At 40.7% G+C, this 16877-nt stretch overlaps 1 protein-coding gene across 9 annotated transcripts in view; it reads left to right on the forward strand.

Annotated features, from left to right (window-relative positions):
* SHLD1 (shieldin complex subunit 1) overlaps nt 1-16877 on the forward strand; it is a 108408-nt gene that overhangs the window by 40898 nt on the left and 50633 nt on the right. The window lies entirely within an intron of this gene.

Consider the following 16877-nt stretch of genomic DNA (forward strand, 5'->3'; position numbering starts at 1 on the left):
ATATAAAATAGTCAGAATACATGATTCCTGTACACAAGGAGTTGATGGTCTAGTTGGGAAAATAAGATATGCAAAATCTTAAATAAAACTTAAAATAAGAGGGGACAAAATCAGGCAGTGTAACTTTCAAGGCTACACAGAACAAATAAAATGAACAAATTCATTCATAAAAAGAGTAGTTGGGACTTCCCTGGTGGAGCAGTGGTTAAGAATCCGCCTGCCAGTGCAGGGGACACGGGTTCAAGCCCTGGTCCGGGAAGATCCCATGTTCCACGGAGCAGCTAAGCCCGTGTGCCACAACTACTGAGCCTGCACTCTAGAGCCCGCAAGCCACAACTACTGAGCCCGTGTGCCCCAACTACTGAAGCCCACGTGCCTAGAGCCTGTGCTGTGCAAAAAGAGAAGCCACCGTAATGAGAAGCCCACGCACTGCAACCAAGAGTAGCCCCTGCTCGCCGCAACTAGAGAAGGCCTGTGCGCAGCAACGAAGACCCAATGCAACCAAAAATAAAATAAATAAATAAATTTTAAAAAAGAAAAGAGCAGTTATCTTCTTATTTTTCCATGTCAGAATCCTCTATGAAAAGATTAGCTGTTGAATCTATTACATTCTGGTGACACTAAAAAATATTACTCAGGGGTTAGAAATTAGCATCTTATTTTACATTTATGGCAGAAGAGCAGTAATACCAAATTTAATCAAATCTTAGAGGAAACATTTTTATAACTTTATTACTAGACCTCAGTTTTCTTATTGTGAGTGTTCTCAAAATTACCTGTAGAGTTTTAAATTATTTTTTTTTAAATTGCCCAGTTGGCTATAGTTATTTTTAATATATTATTAATAAAAATAGAGAGAGAAATAGTCATAATAAGGAATCGGTAATTGCTCAGTTATGATTTAAAGTGGTCCCAGCTGAGTTTTTCCTTTTATGGTACATCTCAGATACCCTAGAGTTTCCTACTGCTTTACCTCTGCCTATAAACTCTCAGCTAATTTCCTAAATTTGAATTTGAGTTACTTCGTGAAGATGAGAAGATTATTGATCTTTGTGGCCAAGTCCATGGCTAATCATGATTTCTTCCTTCAAAGAATGGGTGATCAAAATGTGCTGTCTCTCAAACTTGGAGCTCATGGATGTGGATTATGTGATAACTCCCTGCAACTACCCCAAGATAATAGCAGCCTGAAAAAATATAGAAATTGGCAGGATTCAGAAATTGTGAAAAACAAATTTGGAATTGGCTATATAATGCTATAAATGAGAATTTTTTATACATTCAAGTGAATTTTGTGGGGTCAGTATGAACTAATAATATCAGATAATCATACTTATTCTATACAGTGAACTCAGTTGTCTTACATTATTTCCACACATTCACGTTACTGTCTATTTAATGCTTTTTATTCATCCAGTAAGCACTGAATAAGTGCATGCTCTGTTTTGAATACTGTGTCTTGTATTGAATATCCAGGAGCTTTACAGAATGGTAGAAAGTAAATGTCTTTCCTACTGCTAGATTGTGGCCACAACCCTTGCCACTACCTGAAGCTGTTTAAGTCCTTCCAAATAGAATCTTCCTACTTGTGATCTGTCTCTAGATTTCATCTAGTGAGGAGGTGACATGATGTGTACCCATGTGGTAGGCACTCAGTGAACAATTGCAGGGTGAGTTAGAACATGGGAGGTGAGTTGAAAGATACTTGGTATCTCCCAGTATTAGACTACAAACTTACATATAACTTTTCAAATATTAACCTTCAACAGGCATGAGAAGTTGAAGTTGTTTGCAACCAGCCCGGAACCTAAAAAGGATTATCGAGTGTCTTTCAGCATATTAAGACCTGGGAAGAAAAACAAAAACAGAGCTCTGGATTCTGTGTTTTGCTCAAAGTAGTGACAGGAAGCTTTCTTTCATCTAACAGTATATGATGCGATTTAAAAGTTTTTTAAACTACCCTCTTGATAAAAGAAGGAAGCAGGAAGGGTGTTAGGGAAGGGGGAGGGTGGAGGAAGAGACAAGTATGCTTATCTTCCAAGACTGTTTCAAGGATTAAGGATAATGTGTGTAAAGTACCCAGTACAGTGTTCACTCATGCTAGACACACTATTAATAATATCTGCCATGATGATGGTCATGTAAAATTGTACATTCCAGGGAATAGTATTCGAAGACATGTCTACATTTGTTTAGCAGGTCACCTTCTACTTTGCCACTCATTCACATTCAATCACTTGATTTCACTGACATCTCTGAGATAGTCGGGAATTTCACACTCCTGGCCATGCAATCCTAGACCCTGCCATTGTCACAGGCTTCTCCACTCACTATTTCCTGGGCCACTCCTTGAACATTATGCCTGTCTCACATGTATATGTGACCCGTCTGGTCTCTGTCACTAACAACAGTTGGATCTGAGGTCATGTTTTGATTATGTTGTTGCCCAGCTCCTCCCAAACTTAGTGGTTTGAAACACCATTTTATTATCTCTCACAATTTTGTGGGTTGACTTGATTCAGATGGATGGTTCTTTTCTTTTTTAAAAAAGATTTATTTATCATTTATTTATTTTTATTTTTGGCTGGGTCGGGTCTTAGTTGTGGCATGCAGGATCTTTGTTGAGGCATGCAGGATCTTTCATTGCGGTGCATAGGCTTTTCACTGCAGCATGCGGGCTTCTCTTTAGTTGTGGCGTGCAGGCTCTAGGGCACATGGGCTCTGTGGTTGTGGCGCGTGGGCTTAGTTGCCCCGCAGCATGTGAGATCTTACTTCCCTGACCAGGGATCGAACCCGCGTCCCCTGCATTGTAAGGCAGATTCTTTACCACTGGACCACCAGGGAAGTCCCAGGTGGATGGTTCTTATGCTCCAAGTAATGTTGGCTGAGGCTGCAGTCACCTGGAGCTTGAATGGTCTGGAATATTCAAGATTGCTCATCCATATCACTGACAGCTGATGATGGCCATCAGCTGGGAGCTCAGGTAGGCTGTCAGCTGCAGCACCTGCATGTGGCCTTTCCATGCCCAGGTGGCCCGGGCTTCTCACAACATGGCAGCTGAGTTCCTACAGGGAAAATCCCAAGAGTGAGCATTCCAAGAGAAGAAAATCAGAAACTCCCAGTCCTCTCAAGAGCCTGGCTCACTTCTGTTGTATCTACTGGTCAAAGCAGTCACAGCAGCTCAAACTCAAGGGGGGGAAGGAATCGACTCCACTCTTGATTCGGGAATGGCATACAGAGTGGGGAAGGTGTTGATGACTGGCCATCTTACAACATAGTAAACCTCACTTTCCTTTAAATTTGCCTTGAGTCTAAGTCTTTTAAAAGGACACTCACAGGCTCAAGGTTTGTATCCCAAAAGTAATTCTGGAAAAGGTGGTGAGACATCATTGGCCTAAACATCAGAACCTGGACTGATTTGTTTTGGGTCCGGTTGTGTCAGTACATAAACATGGTACTATCTAATCTCTTATGAAAGAAAATTGTTATCCAGTCTGTAGGAGAAGGTTTAAGTCTATTTGTGACCATAGCTAGTGCAGAAGTTCTCAACTGAAGGTGACTTTGTCCCTCAGGGAATATTTGGCGATGCCTAAAGGCATTTTTGGTTGTCTAAATGGGTTGGGGGCAGTGCCACTGGAATCTAGTGGGTAGAGGCCAGAGGTGACGCTAAATATCCTGCAGTGCACAGGACGGCCCTTCACCCGCAACAGAGAATTTTCCAGCCCCAAATGTCAATAGTTCAGAGGTTGAGAAACCCTGAGCTAGAGCAAAGATTCTTCCCATGCTGTCTTGTAAATTCATGCAGAGCACATTGCTTTTTATACTCCAAGACATCTATTGTGCCTTTCATTTTATAGATTAAAAAAATCTTTTATCTGTATATTTCCGATTCAAATTGTGAGATTTATCTAAGGGCTCTTAAAGCTGCAACTTCTATTTACTTTTCTTTAAAAATTTATTTATTTTATTTATTTATTTTTGGCTGCATTGGGTCGTAGTTGCTGCACACGGGCTTTTCTCTAGTTGCAGCGAGCGGGGGCTACTCTTCGTTGCGGTGCACGGGCTTCTGATTGCTGTGGCTTCTCTTGTTGCGGAGCACGGGCTCTAGGCACTCGGGCTTCAGTAGTTGTGGCTCGTGGGCTCTAGGGCACAGGATCAGTAGTTGTGGCACACGGGCTTAGTTGCTCCACGGCATGTGGGACCTTCCCGGACCAGGGCTCGAACCCATATCCCCTGCATTGGCAGGCGGATTCTTAACCACTGTGCCACCAGGGAAGCCCTTCTATTTACTTTTGTATTGAAATCATTTATATACAGAGATTGGATCGAGATGGCTGGTAGGGTTTTCGCATGTTCTACCCTCTTCCTCCCACTTCAAAATCTAAGAAATAATAAGAAAAAATTATTTCTGTGACTATATCTATATATGACTCTATGTATCTCTGTCTCTTTCTTGGAAAATAAGGGGTGATCAGAAACTATGGACCAGAAACTTTGAGCCTTACTGAAAGGCTTTGTCAGTCAGTTATGCTGTGATAACAAACAATCCCCAAATCTAAGTGATTTTAAACTCTATAGTTTGTTACTCATGTTGCAAGTTCATTTTGGGCAATTAGGATGGCTCGTCACCCCGAGACCTAGCCACCATCTCACATGCTGCCATTGTCATGTAGAGGGAAAAAAAAGAACTCCAGAGAGCCTCTCATTGGCAGTTAAATGATCCCTCCTGGAAGTGACAAGCATCAGGAATTCTACTCACAGCTCATTGCCCAAAACTAATGATGTGGCCCCATTTCCACAAAGAAGCCAGGAAGTGCAATCCTGTCAGTGGCCTGGAGAGGGGAGAATTAGACGTATTTGGCATATAGCTTTACTGATCCCTAAAAGGCCAAGGTAGAGGGGATCTAACGGAAGGAAGAAGCCACAGCTCAGAGTATGCACAGGGAGGAACTGCGGAGGTGGAGTGGCTCCTAAAGACACTGGGAGGAGGAGGGAACCTGTACCAAAAATAGAGCAATTTTTTAGAGTCCTGTAATAGGAATAGCCTGGGAGATTGATAGCCACCAATACCCTAGAGCTGGGAGAAGTAGGGGTGTTCTATTTTAAAATTTAGATTTCTTTTTTTTTTTTTTTGGCCGTACCATGTGGCATGTGGGATCTTAGTTCCCAGACCAGGGATCGAACCCAGGCCCCCCTGCGTTGGAAGGGCAGAGTCTTAACCACTGGACCACCAGCGAAGTCCCTAGAAATTTTTTAATGTTTAAAAAATATTTAATGTGCTATGGAAATGACAAAAATTCTCCTTCTTTAAAGTCCTGTGTTCAAAGTCAGTGTGCCTAGTACAGTGCCTGGTAGATAGTATGTGCTCAATAAATACTAATTGATTGAATGATGGCTCTAAACTTACCATAGGAAAAAAGCAAGCATCATTGTTATTATTTATCATCATCATCATCATCCTGTTGTCTCAGAGATAAATTTGGTTTTGGAAACAAGTCAGTGTCTTGAACCCTTGTGAGGTCACTTTAAGGAATTTCTCCTGCCCAGCAAGCTAGCAGGATCCAAATAAAGGGCACTGAAGCCTGGGGTTTTAGATCCTGAGTTCCCTTTTTTTCTAGCTGAGTCCTCATTTTTCCTTGCAACTTTCTTGACCCACCCACCATGCCTGCTCTTCTCACCCTCTCAGCTTTGAGAAAGGATGTCCCTGGTCCTCCAGGCCCAGCCTTCCTGTTGGTGACCTCTGTCTGCATTGGGTCTCTGGAGACACTGGAGGTTAGGAGTGGGCTCTGGTCAGACTGCCTGGGTCCAAATCTGCCACGTACTCACTCCATGACTTTGGTCAAGTTACTTCATCTTTCTGGGCCTCATTTTCCTCATTTACAAAATCTGAATAATACTAGTATATATGTCATAAGGCACTGTGGTATTAAATGAGGTGATGCTTAGAAAGTTCTTAGAATGGTGCCCAGCACTTTGTTAGTACCTACGATTATGATCATGGCTGTCTACACCACCTCCCCTCCAAGCTCCATCCACATCTAGCTCCCAGGACTTCTCCCTGGAGCTCTGCTGACCTGGATGGTGTCTCTTTGACATTAGTTTGTTTTGTTTTGAATTAATTTCCCAATACTCCAGAGTCCCAGGTTATCATTTTTAACACTGCCTTAGTCTCAGATATTTCTAGCTTTTAACCCACACAGCTTCAAAAGTCATTTAGTGGTTCTGTGCCCCGGTTTCCTTCTCTGTGAAATAGGAACAAGGCCTTTTTCTCCCCAATTCCCAGGGATTTTGGTGTTCTTTCTTCTTTGTTTTTCTTCCTTGGCTCTGTCTTTATTTTATGCCATCTTGTGATTTTGTGTGTCCTTAAAGCCACCTTCAGTCCTCGATGGGAAAAGGTAGGGGTATAAGTAAGTAAAGAACCACATAAATAAAATAAAGAGTAGTTATGAAAGCACTGAAAGAAGTTCAAAGCATCACACATATGAGACATTTTTAGCCAGTGAGTGTTATCAATGGCAGAGGTTGGAAAATCCACTTTGCCATTTTGTCTGTTAGTTTAGAAATGTTCAAATCATTGTAGACTTCATGCAATATCTACAGAAGATAAAATATTAGAAAAACGTGGATGAGATAAACTTTCTTTGGTCCTTTGAAGATAGAAGTTCTGAAATAGTTAAGTAGCAGAGCTAAGAATATACTTTTTTTTTTTAGAATATACTTTTAAGACATGTGGCTGGAAGTTCTTAAAAAGAAGAATTAACATAGAGATTATAATACATCTCTCACCCTCAGGAAGTGCTCACTGCAAAGGTCACACAAAAGAATGATTACAAAGGGAGTATAAAGTCACTTATAAATAGTCATCACAATAGCTGACATTTATTGTTTCCTTGGCCCTATCCCAGGTAATCCTTCAATAAGCAAGGGGAGAGATACTGTTTTCATCCCCATTTTAGAGATTTCTTTTTTTTTTGGCTGTGTGGCATGTGAGATCTTAGTTCCCCAACCAGGGATCAAACCCGTGCCCCTTGCAGTGGAAGCACAGAGTCCTAACCACTGGACCACCAGGGAACTCCCTCATCCCCATTTTAGAGTTGAGAAAACTGAGGCCCAGCTAGGTTATTTAACCAAGGCTATGGTAGAACTAGGCAGTCTCACTCCAGAGCTTTGTCAGTGACCACCATACACAATATTGCCCAAGTGGTTCCCTCAAGCAGCAGTGCTTCTCGAGGTTTCCTCCGAGGCTTACACCATCAAGTTCTCTGTCACACACACTCCTGGGCCAGGGCCAGGATAAAGAGAAATGGGTGACTTTTTGCTCTGGCTCCCATCTGGCTTGATCACCAGCCCTGGCCTTCCCTTTTCACTGTCCTGGGCTTATTCTCACCCTCAGCATATGCTCAATAAGCCCACAATACTTGTAACTCAAGAGGGGCTGAATTTCAGCACAACATTCTTGAAGACCAGAGAGGTATGAGGACATTTGTTCTTCACCTTGTTTGACTGAAGATTCCTTCAAAAATCTGATAGATGGATAAAGAAGATGTAGTACATATACACAAAGGAATATTACTCAGCCATAAAAAAGAATGAAATAATGCCATTTACAGAAACATGGATGGACCTAGAGATTATCATATGAAGTGAAGTAAGACAAAGAAAGACAAATATTATATGATATCACTTCTATGTAGAATCTAAAAAAATGATACAAATGAACTTACTTACAAAACAAATAGACTCACAGTCATTGAAAACAAACTTATGATTACCAAAGGGGATAACGGAGACAAAGGGGGAGATAAATTAGGAGTTCGGGATTAACATATACACATTGCTATGTATAAAATAGATAAACAACAAGGACCTACTGTATAGCACAGGGAACTATATTCAATGTCTTATAATAACCTATCATGGAAAAGAATCTGAAAAAGAACATATAGATATAGATGTGTATGTATAGATAGATGTGTGTATATATATATATATATGAATCATCTTGCTGTACACCTGAAGCTAACACAACATTACACATCAACTATACTTCAATTTTTTAAAAATGGTTTTTAAAACGAAAGAATCTGGGGAATTCCCTGGCAGTTCAGTGGTTAGGACTCGGTGCTTTCACTGCTGGGTCCAGGTTCAATCTCTGGTCAGGGAACTAAGATCCTGCAAGCCGCGCAGCGCAGCCAGAAAAAAAAAGAAAAAAGAAAAGAATCTGATAGAAAAACTGAAAACTTTCCCCATGGGGGGAAAAAGGGGGCCTCAAATGTAGCATGTGGTTTTGGGGGAACCCCCGCCAGAAGCCTAGGCCTTGATTTAACATTTAAAGGAATAAAACAACAATGACAAGAGGAGGTGTTGGTGGGCTTGCTAACTGGGAGTTGGGAGGCTGTCTCCTTCCTCCTCAATCAAAAGAGGAAGTTGCCTGTTCCTATGACTTGATCATTAAAATTAATGCAAAACATTAGTATAGTTCCCTAAAAGAATAATCTGTCTTCCACTCAGTCTCTTGTGTGTTTTCTACGTGACTTTAAGGTCCCTGCATGCTAGTTTTGTTTGTTCAGGGTCTGCCACATCCTGTAAAATCTTTCACTGTCTTGGAAACAATCTGGGAGTGTACAAGAACATTTCCGTGATGGCCTAACAGGAATTCCATCGCAGACATTGCCCTAGATGAAGGTGTCTGTCACCTACCTAACCCTGTAGACCAGTGCACTTGACATTTTGCCACTGGCATGGATATGTGGATACATGTGCTGGTGTATCTAACAGGGATTTATGTTTAGAAGCGGGATTTTGTTCAGCTTTGCATGAGATGTTTCCTATTGACTTGGTAAACTTGAAGTGTTTGAAGGCAAAGGGAAAAACAACAAACAACCCAAGAGATGCCACATATTAAGTCTCTTTGGCAGTTTATTTACTGAAAAGAGAATTATGTGCTGGTGGTGAATAAGGCCTTTGCCCAGCCCGGGAAATCTTGTGGAGTCCAGGCAGCAGGAACCCTGGCAGCATCCCATGGTGATCAGCTGAGGGAAAAACAAAAATCTTACAACACTGTCCCCAAATGCCCCCTTTCCCTCCCAGAAGATAATCTTGTCTTGCCAGACCTAGGAAAGCTGTACCTGACGCTCAACTCTTGGTCTCACAGTCATGAAGCTGCAGTAACATGACTGTGTTTCCCCGGCTCACTGTCCTTTATCAATCAGTTCCCCATCACCCTTTTAGTTTCTTGAAATAAAGAAATTAGACCTTTCTACAAGTGGTACATCTTTCAGTTTCTCTAGACAGGAAAAAGGTACTTTGGGGCAGGCAACAAAGTAAGAATGTAAATATTTGAACTGTCTGCTAAATTTGTGATCAGACAGAGGTGAACCTAATGTTGTAGGACACATGGCTGGGCCTGGCGACCTTCTTTTCTCTGTTGAATGGGGAGAAAGTACAGCTTTTGGGGTTTAAAGGGTTTTATCATTTTTTACTGGGTGTCCTTAGGCATGTTAAGAACTTCTCTGAGCCTCAGTTTTTTCATCTGTTTTATGGGGCTAATAACACCTAACCAATGGGGTTGGACACACAACAGGTGTCACAAATGACAGTCCTCACCTCCATACTTTTAACTCTTGTTTAAGCATCAGGCTCAATGGTCCATAATGTATAGATTTCTGGATTATACCGTCTTCCTCCCTGTTGAAGATTAAGATACTTGCTTGTCTCTTTTTCTTCTATCATATATCCATCTCTTATGATGGTTAAGAGCACTGATCATTTTCCTGTATTACTGTGAGAAAGCGTATTATCTGCAATAAATGCCTTGTGCCCATTTCTACTCTTACCAGTCAGGCCTGAGTTTTGATAAACTACTTCCCAAGTTCTGAAGGAATTGGATTTAGGGCTAAAAGAAATCAAACAATAATCTTGATAGAAGTGGAACAGAGGCCCACAGTGTTGTCCCTGGATCTGTTGAGGTCTCTGGTATCTGCTTCTGGCCATGGACAGAGAGATTCAGCATCACTATGTCTCTTCAGAGTGATGGGAGAATTGACTCTCCTAGCCATCTTGCCTATGCTGTGTGGATCAGTTAAGGTACCAACATTCCTGATTTGTATCCCCTGTTTTTGTTTCTGTGCACCCAGGGGATGTAAACTGAGTAACTTGGGGTGAGAGAGGGTGTAGAGTGGCAGTGATGGTTGCCAGCCCTCTGTCACCATCTTCTCCACTAGAATGCCACACATTGTGTCTTTCACTGCAAGACTTGCTTTTAGTACCTGAGAGCAAGTGAGTTGTCCTGTAACCATCACCTGTAATTTTCTGCTTTGAATCCCCATTGTGTTCATGAGCACACTAGCTTAGAAGTCAGCTGGCTAGCAGCCACATGCTGGGACAGTGCCCACTGCTTTCAGCTGCAGCCCCGCAGGGCTGTGCTCTCTGTCTTCGGTCCCTTTCCTATGCTGGGCCAAGGGCAGCTCTTGGCCGCATTTGATTCTGCTTGAATTGTGATTTAAAATTGGAACAATGATATCATTTTGGTATTAAAAAAATTAAAATCCAGAAATACAGTGTAAATTCCTGACTTCTGAAAATATCTCTGAAAATAATATATAGGATACTGCATTATTCAAAGCAGTTTCATAAGTTAGAGTCCTATTTCTGTGGAATGTTCCCAATTTGGCAAGCCAGATAACCCTAGAATTATGCGAACACTACTGGAAAAGCAGTGCCCTGGAGACTTCCTTTTTAAAGATATAGCCTGTCTTTGTCAGGCTTCAGGATTCGTGCTCCCTGGAAGCCATTAGTGATTTCAGGCAATGAGCTGTAGAGAAAATCCAAAACATATCTTTCTTGTTGCAGACTTGCTGCTACGTTTTTGGAAGGAGGTCCCCACTTTGGTATATGTATGATTGTTACGATATTAGTGATGAAGACATTAGTCATCCTTTTAAAAAATTTATTTAAATAAATAACACAGAAGGGTATGAAATGAAATATAAAAGTCTCGTGTCTCTTCAGTACTTCTCCCTAGAGATCATCATAAATAACTTCTGTGCATCTTTCCAGATATTTTCTATGCAATTATAAGCATATACATATATATAGTTATACTTACACATACATACATATACACACATACACATACACCACATATATTACACATAACACAAACAGCTCATATATCTGTTTTTTAGAAATGCAAATAGGATTTTACTATACATACCATTTTGTATCTTACTCTATTCACTTAATGCTATATTAAGGCATCTTGCCATTTTAGTACATGTAAATCTCACATTTTGGGTGGCTGCATAGTATTCCGCTGTATGGTTGGACCATACTTTATCTGATGTGATGTCTGTTGGTGGATGTTTAGGTCATCCCCACTTTTTAACTCTCACAATCTGATAGTGGGTTTCCTCATAACATATCTTACCCAATGCATTTGGTGAATGAATACTCTCATTAATAGAATCATATCTTGAGAACTATATTGCTTTATTTTAAATATTAGTGATTTAGTAGATTTTAGTGGAGAATATTTATAATAAAGCCTAATGACTAACAAAAGATCCCTTTAAGAATGTATAAGAAACACATTTACAGATGGCGGAAGGGCTATAGAAGTCAGGTTAGTTAGGTTGATCTTACTATTTGCCAGGAGTTAATTCATGGTAAAGTGTTTGTTTTAGAACATCAAATTAATATGCCATGAAGGAATTTAAGGGGGTGGCATTTTTAAATGAGTTTCCATAGTGGCAGATACAGAGCTGTGGCACATGCATCATTAGAATGTTCTTCCAGAGGTGGAACTATAAAAGAATTTTTCATAAGAGGAGGTGAGAAGTGTTGGGGTGGATTCTTCTTTCTAAAACTGTGTTCATAAGTGATTAAAGTGACAGCTTTTTAAAAAGTCACTAAAGAACTAGAGGTACAACTAAATAGTAGAAAGGAGCTGAATGTACATGTTTGCACAAAAATGGGCAACCCATTTTAATTACATGAAATGAATACTAACTACTGTTTAGAGTAAATCTTGATAGCATTAACAGATATGCTCTCCTTGAAGTAACAACTGACACCGCAGAAATACAAAGGATCGTGAGAGACTCCTACAAGCAACTATATGCCAATAAAATGGACAACCTGGAAGAAATGGACAAATTCTTAGAAAAGTACAAACTTCCAAGATTGAACCAGGAAGAAATAGAAAATATGAACAGACCAATTACAAGCACTGAAATTGAAACTGTGATTAAAAATCTTCCAACAAACAAAAGCCCAGGGCCAGATGGCTTCACAGGTGAATTCTATCAAACATTCAGGGAAGAGCTAACACCTATCCTTCTCAAACTCTTCCAAAATATAGCAGAGGGAGGAACACTCCCAAACTCATTCTACGAGGCCACCATCACCCTGATACCAAAACCAAACAAAGATGTCACAAAAAAAGAAAATTACAGGCCAATATCACTGATGAACATAGATGCAAAAATCCTCAACAAAATACTAGCAAACAGAATCTAATAGCACATGAAAAGGATCATACACCATGATCAAGTGAGGTTTATCCCAGGAATGCAAGGATTCTTCAATATACACAAATCAATCAATGTGATACACCATATTAACAAATTGTAGGATAAAAACCGTATGATCATCTCAATAGATGCAGAAAAACCTTTTGACAAAATTCAACACCCATTTATGATAAAAAGTCTCCAGAAAGTGGGCATAGAGGGAACCTACCTCAACATAATAAAGGCCATATATGACAAACCCACAGTCAATATCATTCTCAGTGGTGATAAACTGAAACCATTTCCTCTAAGATCAGGAACAAGACAAGGTTGTCCACTCTCACCACTATTATTCAACATAGTTTTGGAAGTTTTAGCCACAGCAATCAGAAAAGGAAAAGAAATAAAAGGAATCCAAATTGGAAAAGAAGAAGTAAAACTGTCACTCTTTGCAGATGACAATACTATACATAGAAAATCCTAAAGATGCCACCAGAGAACTACCAGAGCTAATCAATGAATTTGGTAAAGTAGCAGAATACAAAATTAATGCACAGAAATCTCTTGCATTCCTATACACTAACAATGAAAAATCAGAAAGAGAAATTAAGGAAACACTCCTGTTTAGTATTGCAACAACAAAAATAAAATACCTAGGAATAAACCCCACCTAAGGAGGCAAAAGACCTATATGCAGAAAACTATAAGACACTAATGAAAGAAGTCAAAGACAATACAAACATGTGGAAAGATATACCCTGTTCTTGGACTTGAAGAATCAACATTGTGAAAATGACTATACTATCCAAAGCAATCTACAGATTCAGTGCAATCCCTATCAAATTACTAATGGCATTTTTCACAGAACTAGAACAAAAAATTTCACAGTTTGTATGGAAACACAAAAGACCCTGAATAGCCAAAACATTCTTGAGAAAGAAAAACGGAGCTGGAGGAATCAGGCTACCTGACTTCAGACTATACTACAAAGCTACATTAATCAAGACAGTATGGTACTGGCACAAAAACAGAAATATAGATCAGTGGAACAGGATAGAAAGCCCAGAGATAAACCCACACACATATGGTCACCTTATCTTTCACAAAGGAGGCAAGAATGCACAATGGAGAAAAGACAGCCTCTTCAATAAATGGTGCTGGGAAAACTGGACAGCTACATGTAAAAGAATGAAATTAGAACACTCCCTAACACCATACACAAAAATAAACTCAAAATGGATTAAAGACCTAAATGTAAGGCCAAACACTATAAAACTGTTAGAGGAAAACATAGCAGAACACTCTATGACATAAATCACAGCAAGATCCTTTTTTTTTTAAGTTAATTAATTAATTAATTCATTTATTTATTTATTTATTTATTTTTGGCTGTGTTGGGTCTTCGTTGCTGCATGCGGGCTTTCTCTAGTTGCAGTGAGCGGAGGCTACTCTTCGTTGCAGTGTGCAGGCTTCTCATTGTGGTGACTTCTCTTGTTGCAGAGCATGGGCTCTAGGCACATAGGCTTCAGTAGTTGTGGCATGCAGGCTCAGTAGTTGTGGCTCACGGGCTCTAGAGCACAGGCTCAGTAGTTGTGGCACACAGGCTTAGTTGCTCTGCAGCATGAGGGATCTTCCTGGACCAGGGCTGGATCACATGTCCCCTGCATTGGCCGGTGGATTCTTAACCACTGTGCAACCAGGGAAGTCCCAGCAAGATCCTTTTTGACCCAGTTCCTAGAGTAATGAAAATAAAATCAAAAATAAACAAATGGGACCTAATGAAACTTAAAAGCTTTTGCACAGCAAAGTAAACCATAAACAAGACAAAAAGACAACCCTCAGGTTGGGAGAAAATATTTGCAAATGAAGCAACTGATAAAGGATTAATCGTCAAAATATACAAGCAGCTTATGCAGCTCAATATCAAAAAAACAAACAACCCAATCCAAAAATGGGCAGATGACCTAAATAGACACCTCTCCAAAGTAGATATACAGATTTCCAATGAACACATGAAAAGATGCTCAACATCACTAATCGTTAGAGAAATACAAATCAAAACCACAATGAGGTATCACCTCACACCAGTCAGAATGGTCATCATCAAAAATGTAGAAACAAGGGCTTCCCTGGTGGCGCAGTGGTTGAGAATCTGCCTGCTAATGCAGAGGACACGGGTTTGAGCCCTGGGCTGGGAGGATCCCACATGCCGCGGAGCAACTAGGCCCGTGAGCCACAACTACTGAGCCTGCGCGTCTGGAGCCTGTGCTCTGCAGCAAGAGAGGCCACGATAGTGAGAGCCCCATGCACCACGATGAGGAGTGACCCCTGCTTGCCACAGCTAGAGGAAGCCCTCGCACAGAAACGAAGACCCAACACAGCCAAATAAATAAATAAATAAATAAATAATAATTTTAAAAGGTGCTAATAATTTTTTAAAAAATCTAGAAACAATAAATGCTGGAGAGGGTGTGGAGAAAAGGAAACCCTCCTGGACTGTTGGTGGAAATGTAAATTGATACAGCCATTATGGAGAACAGTATGGAGCTTCCTTAAAAAACTAAAAATAAGGACTTCCCTGGTGGCACAGTGGTTAACAATCCTCCTGCCAAAGCAGGGGACACGGGTTCGATCCCTGGTCCAGGAAGATCCCACATGCTGCGGAGCAACTAAGCCCGTGCATCACAACTACTGAGCCCGCGCACCTAGAGCCCGTGCTCCACAACAAAGAGAAGCCACCACAATGAGAAGCACACGTACCACAGTGAAGAATAGCCCCAGCTCGCCACAACTAGAGAAAGACCGTGTGCAGCAACAAAGACCCAATGCAGCCAAAAATAAATAAATAAAAAATAAAATAAAATAAAAAAACAAAAATAATCTAAAATAGAATTACCATATGACCCAGCAATCCCACTACTGGGTATATACCCTGAGAAAACCATAATTCAAAAAGATACATGTACCACAATGTTCACTGCAGCACTATTTACAATAGCCAGGACATGGAAGCAACCTAAATGTCCATCAACAGATGAATGGATAAAGAAGATGTGGTACATATATAAATAATGCAATTATTACTCAGCCATAAAAAGGAACGAAATTGTGCAATTTGTAGAGACGTGGATGGACCTAGAGACTGTCATACAGAGTGAAGTAAGTCAAAAAGAGAAAAACAAATACTGTATGCTAATGCACATACATGGAATATAAAAAAAAGTAGTACTGATGAACCTAGTGGCAGGGCAGGAATAAAGACGCAGACGTAGAGAATGGACTTGAGGACACAGGGGGGGAAGGGTAACATGGGACGAAGTGAGAGAGTAGCATTGACATGTGTACAGTACCAAATGTAAAATGGATGGCTAGTGGGAAGCTGCTGCATAGCACAGGGAGATCAGCTCAGTGCTTTGTGATGACCTAGAGGGGTGGGATATGGAGGGTGGGAGGGAGGCTCAAGAGGGTGGGGATATGGGGATATATGTATACATATAGCTGATTCACTTTGTTGTACAGCAGAAACTAACACAACATTGTAAAGCAATTATACTCCAATAAGATATTAAAAAAATAAAATAAAAATAAATAAATAATTTATGGGGGCTGGGGAACAGATCTCTAGAATTAGATTTATTTGTTCTGCGTTCACACTTAAATCCTCTTTTCCCTTTGTGGGCACATCCCCTCGGTCAGGTGTCTGATTAGTGGCGTCCATGTTGGGAAAGCTGTGTGTCTCATGTGAGGTGGGTCCCCAGTGCCACACTCCAGCTTGCTCCTGAAGGGACTGCCACTCTGCCACCAAGAATGGCCCTCGGCAGCTCCAGCTACAGGCCGGGACAAATTTTCTTCTAATTATTATTATTCTATGTCTTATAACAATGCATCCATCCTCCCTCACTTGTGTAGATAACTCAAGTTTTCACCCCATACCAGTGATTCTCAACCAGGGGTGATTTTGCCCCCCGGAGACATTTGGCAGTGTTTGGATACAGTTTGGGTTCTCCTCCTCTCTCTCCTCCTCCTCCTTTTTTTGAGGCCCAACAGAGATTGGCCCAACTTTTTATTTTGCCAATGAAAGATCTTAAAAACAGCCTATACCAGTCACTCCACAAATCCCCCATCATTCTGTGAAAGAAAGGATATTTTAATATCCACAATGGAAGAAGAACCTAATCCCAAAATAACAATCAGCCTTCTCTAGTCACTAGTTTTCTCACTTGGCCGTGGACTGGTGAGAATTTCATCATGGCCCAGCATGAGTTTATAGGCCAGCACTCAGGACACTTTGATGTACAGAGCATATAAAGCACTGCTTACTGTGCCCTGGTACTTAATAGGCAACTGGGAAATGGTAATAAATAC

The sequence above is a fragment of the Balaenoptera borealis genome (assembly GCF_965194805.1).
Source record: "Balaenoptera borealis genome assembly, chromosome: 16".
Lineage (NCBI taxonomy): Eukaryota > Metazoa > Chordata > Mammalia > Artiodactyla > Balaenopteridae > Balaenoptera > Balaenoptera borealis.